We start from the raw sequence: 9,370 nt of genomic DNA on the forward strand, positions 1-9,370 counted from the left end.
TTGAGAACGATAAAAGTACGCAAGACTGCATACCTTGGACACATACTAAGAAATAATAAATATAGTCTTCTGCAGGTAATCATTTAGGGTAGAGTCGATGGCAAAAAGGGAATAGGTAGAAAGAGGAAGTCATGGCTGCGAAATATTCGAGACTGGACAAACATGACTGTAGACGAATTATTCCACGTTGCAAAAGACAGAGAAGCTTTTAAAAATGTGGTCTCCAACCTAAGTTAATGGGGACGGCATAGGAAGAAGAAGAATATGGAGAAGAAGAACAAGAGAACAGAGAAAGAATTATTTGATATTGGTACTCACGATAGAGTACCAATATCAAAAGAAGAGCTACAAGAATGAATAAAAAAATTAAAAACAGAAAAGCACCTGGTCCTGATATGATAAACAATGAACTGCTAAAATATGGAGGAACAACACTCCGCAAATGGCTTCTAAAATTATTCACCGATATAATAAATATCGGAGTAGTACCAGCGGGATGGAAGGAAAGTCTCTACTACCGATACTAAAAAGAAAGACTCGAGAAATCCTGAAAATTATAGAGGCATTAGTCTGATGAATAGTACATTAACATTGTTAACGGCAGCCATAAAAGATAAAATCGAGGAAAAAGCAAACATGGCAGATGAACAACAAGGCTCCCAAAAGAACCGCAGCACAATAAACGCAATTTTTATTATAAGACAAATAATAAAGAAGACTAGAAGATATGAAAAACCAGCATATATGTGCATTGTAGATTTAAAAAGTGCTTTTGACAGGGTGAAGAGAAATGACATCTTAAATTTATTACAAGCTAAACAAATAGACCATCAGATAATAAAGACAATAACCGAAATTAACAAGAATAACAAGACCAGAGTTGTAATGCCAACAGAGGAAACATAATATATAGAACTAAAAGGAGGAATCCGTCAAGGAAACTCGCTCAGCCCATTGTTATCCAATATGGTGACGAATCAAATAATTTACGAAGTAAGAAAATGACACGGATACTACATGAGAGCGCATAAAATCACAATACTATGCTATGCCGATGATGCAGTACTAATTGCTGGTAACGAAGATGGCCTACAATGGTAGCTTCACACCTTCAATATCCCAGCAAACAAACTTAATAAAAATATCAGTAGAAAAAACTAAATGTATAGTGATCAGTAAAGAGCCACGTAGATGCAAACTAGAAATAGACGGCAAAATTGTAGAACAATAAATGAAATTCAACTACCTATGAGTAGAGACTACTAGTGAGAAGGATATAAGAGCAGAGACCATAAGGCAAGCATCAAAACCGGCAAGACTAAGTGGTTGCCTCCGAAAAACCATATGGAGAAACAAATATCTAACCTCGGACTCTAGAGGCAAGGACCGATACAAGAAAGACGAAACCAACAGAAGTATACGCGAACAATGCAAAATTCAAAATATTAACAGGTAGATAAAAACAAGAAATAAACTGGAACGAACATGTAAACCGAATGGAACCAGATAGATTAGCAAACATCTGTAAAAACAACAATCCGTATAGCAGAAGACCCGTTGGAAGGCCGCCAAAAGAAAAGATCATGTACAGTCAACAACGACTGAAACAGAATAAGAGGCAGGTAAACAGTTTCTAAGAAGAAGAAGAAGAATTTTACAATACCATTATCAACATCGTTCAAACATCGAGTTAGAATCTATGGGGGAGAATCTAAGGGAATATATGAGCATATTAACATATGAGTATATTGAAAATGGCATCAGAAGGTGTGGTTAACGATCATACCAATATGGTAGCGGGATCGAGGCCGGATCCAATACATACGGAACATAATCTAAGACAGTGAAATACACTTTTAATAATTTAATAAGCAATGATTTATTCAATTAAAATTAGTTGTCATTGGGTAGCTATAAAAAAATCTTGTAATCTACATAAAAAATGTAGAAAATAAATTGATTAAAATGTAGGAATATAAGATGCACATTTATCAAAATTATAGCATATTAAATGCCAATGTTAGGTTGTGGAGAAGTGTGGTTAATCGAAGATGGAAAATCCTCTGATCATTGGCAGCACGGTTACACAAATAAGGGTACTACGGTATGGGCTTTATTCTGGTAGAGGTGTCTTGGTCGGTGAGTAGAGAAGAGTAATTATATCCCACTGTAAACACTAAAAATACGACATACATACATAGTATATAAAGAATAATTATTAAGACAATCAAATAACAATTTGTACCTGAAAAAGATAATAATATAAATAATATTTTATAGGGTAAACTAAATATACGGTCACGACTAAGAATTACGAAATTAACATCGTATTAGGAGACTTTAATGCAAAAATTGGGGAAGGAGCCGTAGATCACGTAATTGGAAAATATGGTTTTGGTCAGAGAAATGACAAAAGGGACCGATTGATACAGTACTGCCCAGACAAAGATCTAGTCATAACGAATACTTGGTATAAGTTACCACCCAGGAGGCTTTACACATGGAAGTCGCCTTTAGATGGACATCAGGACATTATAAGGAACCAAATAGATTATATGACAATAAATAGAAGGTACAGGAATGATATTACTAAGGTATCTGCATTATCTGGAGCAGACATAGGATCGGACCACAATCCCTTAGTAGCAAATATTAAACTGAGGCTCGCTATAGCTAAAAGAAAACACCAGAAGGCATCAGTAAACATTAGAAAACTCAAAAACAATGAAACAAGTGAAGCGTACACGGAGGAAGTAAACAATAGGTTCTCTAATATGGCAAATGAGGATGATGTTGAAAAGTCATGGATCACCATAAAAGAATCATTTGGTGAGGTGAACAACACTTTTCTACTCGAGAGTAAAACAACTACCAAGAATGAGTGGATGACAGAAGAAATATTAGAGATGATGGAACAACGCAGACAGTGTAAGATTAGGAGGACCAAGTAGGCTACCGAAATATACACAGTCAAATTCGTAAAAAAATTATCGCGGCGAAGGAGATCTGGATGACTACACTTTGCACCGAGGCTGAAAACCTATATAAACTCGGCGACAGCTTCAATCTTCACAAGAAAATTAAGGAAATTGCTAGTGTCTTTAAGAAAAAACAAGTCACTGGTATACATAATGACCAAAATAAAATAATAACGGACTCTAGCGACATACTTAATACTTGGAAATTGTACACAGCTAATTTGTTCAATGAGGACAGAACACAAAAACCACCACAACTGGGAGACCAGTTGTATAGCCCAAGTATTTTGAAAGCTGAAATTGTACATGCTATTTAACTATTAAAAAGTAACAAAACCCCAGGATCAGATGATATGTACGCAGAAAGAATCAAGTTACTTAATGAAGAAAACCTAGATATTATTTTCAAGCTCTTTAACGATATTTACGATACGGGCCAGATTCCAAAAGATTTATCGCTCTACCAAAAACACCACGTGCGAACTTCTGCAAGGACCATCGACTAATAAGCCTAATGAGTCACTTTTTAAAATTTTTCTGAGAATACTGCAAACTAGATTGTTTAAGAAATGTGAAAAGGTCAGTGGATAGAGTCAGTTTGGTTTTAAAAATTGACTTGGCACGAGAGAAGCGATCTTTAGTATGCAAACATAAATACAGAATTGTTTAGATTAAAGAAAGGATGTTTTTGTCTGTTTCATCCATTATGAAAAAGCGTTCGATAATGTAAAACACGAATTGATGATAAAATACCTACAAGAGTTGGGATTGAACGACAAGGATATACAAATTATCGCCAATCTGCAGCAACAGTACGTCTTAAAAATTTCAACGAAACAGAAGATTTCTCCATTTATAAATGAGTAATGCAAGGTTGTATACTGTCTCCAATGCTGTTCAATTTATACGTAGAAAAAGCCTCCGCAGAAGCAGTGGCAGACTCTAATAAGGGTATTAAAGTTAACGGCATATTTATTAACCTTTCAGTGCTAACGCATGGTCTCACAGACGGAGCTAACCTATTCATACCGATAATTAACGATCCGTTCCGATATTCGCGCTAGGTCATTCAATAGCTTCATATTTTGCCTAACCGTTTGTAAGTATTAAAATATTGTTGAATGTAGATACACGGTTCGTTCGTTACACACGATTTCGGTCTCAGAGACGGATGTTAGCTTTTGCGGCTGTACTAAAGGTAAGGATTGTAACTTTTAGCGTTGTATTTTTAGTGAATAAGATATTATTTTTTTACTTTTTAGAAATAGAAATGAACTACGAGGAGGAGCAAAAATATTTGCAGAGACTTCTAGAGGACGTTGATAGTAATGATGAATTGGAATGCAACGATTCTTCGGATAGTTCTGAAGAAGACGAAGTTGAAATACAAAATCTCGATACAGAGAGTGAACAGGATATATCAGAAGCAGAAAATGATATATTTCATGAGGCAGAAGCAGAAAATATTTGCCGGCGAATTCCTATTTTTTTTGGTAAGGATAAAAAAACTAAATGGCGAAAGCATGTTGGTAATAAGCGAGTGCGTACAAGAGCAGACAATTTACTGAGACATTTACCAGGAGTAAAGGGGGATGCTAAGGAGAAATTAATCTTTAGTGATATTTGGGGATCTTTTATAACAGACCAGATGTTGGAACTTATTGTAATAAATACAAATATAAATATTGAACTACATGCTGATCCTTTGAATAGAACCTACAGAAAGACGGATATACTAGAAATAAAAGCACTTATAGGCCTGTTGTACATAGCAGGAAAGTTCAAGAATAACCATCTCAATGCTCGCGACTTGTTTAGAAAAAACGGTACTTCCTTAGAAATATTTCGCCTTACAATGTCATACGAGCGATTCAAATTTTTATTGGCATTTATTCGCTTTGATAATAAACAAACTCGTGCAGAGAGACAAAAAATAGATAAATTAGCTCCTATTCGAAACTTTTTTGAAGACTTCAACACCAATTTGCCAAAACACTACACCATGTCACACTATTGTACAGTTGATGAAAAATTAGAAGCTTTTAGAGGACGCTGTGGGTTCAAAGTTTATATGCCAAAAAAACCAAATAGGTACGGTATAAAAATATACGCCTTGACTGATGCTAAATTAGCTTATACCTCAAATTTAGAAATTTATGTTGGTCAGCAACCACAGGGACCCTACCAGCAAACCACAAGGACTTTGGATTTAGTAGTACGTTTGTGCAGACCTATCTGGGGTACAAATAGAAATGTTACACTTGATAATTTTTTTACCAGTAAGCAGCTAGCTGATACATTATTGGCCAATCATCAGCTCACTATAATTGGAACTCTTCAAAGAAATAGACCAGAACTGCCTTTGGAATTTACGGCGCCTATAAATAGGCCTACTTCTACAAGTATGTTTGCATTTCAAGATAAATGCACTATTGTTTCGGATATTCCAAAACCGAAAAAAGTTGTGCTCCTGATGTCAACAATGCATTATGAAGATGATACGTTGGATACCCAGACTGGTAAGCCTAACATAATAATTGATTACAACGCAACCAAGGGAGGAGTGGACACTATTGACAAGATGTGTGAAAGCTACAATTGTGCAAGATCGACTAATCGCTGGCCCATGGTGATATTTTATGCACTACTGAATATCGCCGGCATAAATTCATATACAATATACAAGTGTAATTCTGCTCGGAGAGCCCAACGCATACCACTTAGAAGAACATTTTTAGAGACAATGGGTATTCAATTGCTTGAACCACATGCCAGACGTAGAGCAATTGCACCAAATATGCCAAGGATGATAAGTATGCGACTCAGAGAAATGTTTGATATTACGTTGAATGTGCAAAATATTGCAAAATCTCATGGTCGTTGTTTTTACTGTGGAAGCCAGAAAAGTCGAAAAACAAAGTACAGTTGTTACTCGTGTAATAAATTTATGTGCTTAGAACACATAAAGGGTATATGTGTGGAATGTTCAGAAAAAGATTGACTTTTTTTAAGTTTAAAGTTACCTCGTATTATTAGAATTTTTTAAGTGTGGTTATTATAAGTGGATAATGTAAGCTTTATTTTAGAAGCAACTAAGCAAATTTTTTGTTTGTAGTAAGATTTTAGGGTTTTTTTTCCCACATTTTAGAATAGTAGCTTGTTTTTGTTAAGTAATTATTTTTGTCAAAATAAATGTTTATAAACATAATTTTTAAATAAAACTGTATCTATTTTAAATAAAAAAGTATTTAATAAGACCCTTAAAGTAATTAAATTTTAAAAATTGGTAAAATTTACAGTACTAGGGCATGTATAAATATACGGTCCCAGAGACGGACGTTAGCACTTACGTCAAAATATTTCACGTTAGCACTGAAAGGTTAATAACATCAGATATACCGATGATACAGCCATCTAAATACAGGCAATTTAAATACTTGGGTTGTTTGCTAAACGAGGGTTGGGACGCCGAGAATAAAATAAAGAGCAGAGTTGAACAAGCCAGAAATGATTTTTTTGAGGCTTCGTAAGTTTCTGACTGATCGCAAATTGGACCCCAACAACCGATACAAGATGCTTAAGTGTTACGTGTGGCCTGTTCTCTTGTACGGAATGGAAGCATGGACGTTAAAGGCCAGTTCCATTAACAAACTTGAAGTGTTTAAAATGTGGTGCCTGCGTCGAATGCTTAGAATATCATGGATGGATAGGGTCAGAAATAAAGAAGTACTCAGAATAGCGGGCTTACAGGATAGGGAAGTTTTTAGTTATGTAAAAAGTAAGAAGACTGCTTACTTGGGACACATATTACGAGGAGAAAGATATACTTTTCAGCACCTGATACTCGAAGGGAAGATAAAGGGTAGGAGGGGTCTGACTGTAACGAAATATTTTGCCTACCACACGGGGCATTAATACAAGAAGTAGAAAATTGGGGGAAGAAACTACAAAAATACGAAACACACGGTCACGAATCTCTTGGGACAAAATAAAAAGAAACAGGAAACATCTCTAGTAATTTATAAAGAGCGCTACTTCAAGGTGCCTAATTATAACTATTACAACAACTAGTTGCAACTTGAGATTTAATTATTAAACATAAAAAACATATCTTTTTCAAATGGAAACTCAAAAAAAGGGTTAGTTAAAAAAAGAATAAACAAAATGTTAAGAAACAAAATTTAACATTTATTTTTGTGTCACCACAAACAGTTACATAATAGACAGTGAAAAAATAATACAACAATAGTCGCAAAATACAAAAATACAAAAAAGACTTACATGTTTCATCTGTTTACAAATTCCAGGAGTTGGAGATACTATTACAAACTTACAAAATTTACCGCACAGAGATTAACCTTTTTTTAAAAATAAAACAAACTAAAATCAAAAGTAATAAAACGAGCTGTCGTGAGTTAACATTAAATAAAAAAAAACTGAACAAATAAATTGACAGCTAAAGTCAAACCCTAAAATTTTACAATTTATTAATTATTACAACGGGTAGCGGGTAGGAACTCCTTTGGACAGTCCTACCAGGGAAAATGAATCAATCCCTGCCCTCCGCAGATTCCAGGAGTTTCCTGACCCGGGAAACTAGTACCTGATTAGGGTCCCTTATCCAGGGTCACGGATGAAGACCACAACGGTATCCACGGCGGAGAAGAACATCTTCAGTACGGTGTGTATGGCAGAAGTGGCGACCCCCGATTTCAGGGTTCGTATAAAATTAAAAAGGGTGGACGAAACCCGTTAGCGGTAGTTCCCGCAATTCGTCTAGGAGAGGGAGACTCTGAACCCAAACCCCCGGTCCTCCAGGTTGGGGGTTAAGGCATTGGGCTAACTCCCCAGTACTTGTAAAAAAACATAAAAATGTTAAAAAACCCAATCACATGCCTCGGAATAGGACGGCACAACAAAGACGACATAAGCTTCGAAAAAGGACACGATTTTTTGGTACATGGAACGTTCAAGGTATATCAAAAAAACTCAATGAAGTCTTACATGAACTAACAGAACTAAAAATAGACATAGCAGTCATTACTGAAACAAAAAAGAAGGGAACCGGCTCTGAAAATCTAGGAAAATATGACCATTTCTATAGTGGAGTACCAAAAGAATGTAGAGCTCAACAGGGAATTTCTTTAATGATTTACAGAAGACTAAGAAAGTTCATAACAACCTGGGAAGCCATAAGTGAAAGATTGATTAAAGTAAATATGTGTCTTCACGGATATAAACTAACAATTATGGGCGTATACGCAATAAATAACGACGCACTAGCCAACGTAAAAGACGCATTTTTTGAACAGCTTCACGAAGAAATATCGAAAATAAGTCAATCGCGGGAAATAATATTAATGGGGGATATTAACAGTAGAGTAGGAAGAAAAGATGCGGATGAAATAGTAGGAAAATACGGAGAAGACACCATGAACAACAATGGTGAAAGATTCATAGATTTATGCAACCAGAATCAACTCAGAATATTAAATGGGTACTTTCCACATAAACTGATACACAGCTATACATGGACTCAGGAAACACGAAACATAAAATCAATAATCGATTATATTGTAACAAAACAAAAAACCCGACTAAGAGTACAAGATGTAAGAGTTCAGAGAAGCTCAACATGCGGTAGCGATCACTATTTATTACGTTCAAAAATACACTTCCCAATCCGAAGACCACAGAGAGAAACACGCATAGACATAAACACAACAGAAAAGATACAGGAACGAAGATACAACATCAGAAGCCTAGATGAAGAAAGTACCCAAGACTTATTTAAAAATAGATTGGATAAGAAGCTACAAATTCCCGTCCCCAAGAATATCGACCAGCTATATAAACATATAAAAAACTGTTTACACGAAGCAGCATTTGAAGCAATGGGATACTACATAAAACCCAAGGTAAACAAACCATACTGGTGGGATAACGAAATAGAGGAAGAAATAAAATGTAAAAGACAACTATACCAACAATATTTAAGTTCTAAATCATTACAAGACAAAATAAAATATAAGGAAAAACAAGCAGAAGTACCAAGGAAAATCTCTAAGAAGAAGAACGAGTCTTGGGAAAGAAACTGCCAACGAATAAATACTTATCTAGGAGGAACCAGAAGCACAGAAAGCTGGAAACTGATAAAAAAATTGAGAAAAGAAAAGAATAAAGAAGTAATACAGAGCATAAAACCTGAAGACTGGGAAGAGTATTTCAAAGGACTTTTGGTAGAGAATAGAGTCGAATTTCAGGAACGTAGAAATCAAAACCAAGATAGAATTTCAATAGTTGGCTCGCCAATAAGATTAACAACAGAGGAAATTAAAAATGTATGTAAACAGCTGAAGAGGAACAAAGCACCCGGACCAGGAGATATACCC

This window comes from Diabrotica undecimpunctata, chromosome 2 (assembly GCF_040954645.1).
Source record: "Diabrotica undecimpunctata isolate CICGRU chromosome 2, icDiaUnde3, whole genome shotgun sequence".
Lineage (NCBI taxonomy): Eukaryota > Metazoa > Arthropoda > Insecta > Coleoptera > Chrysomelidae > Diabrotica > Diabrotica undecimpunctata.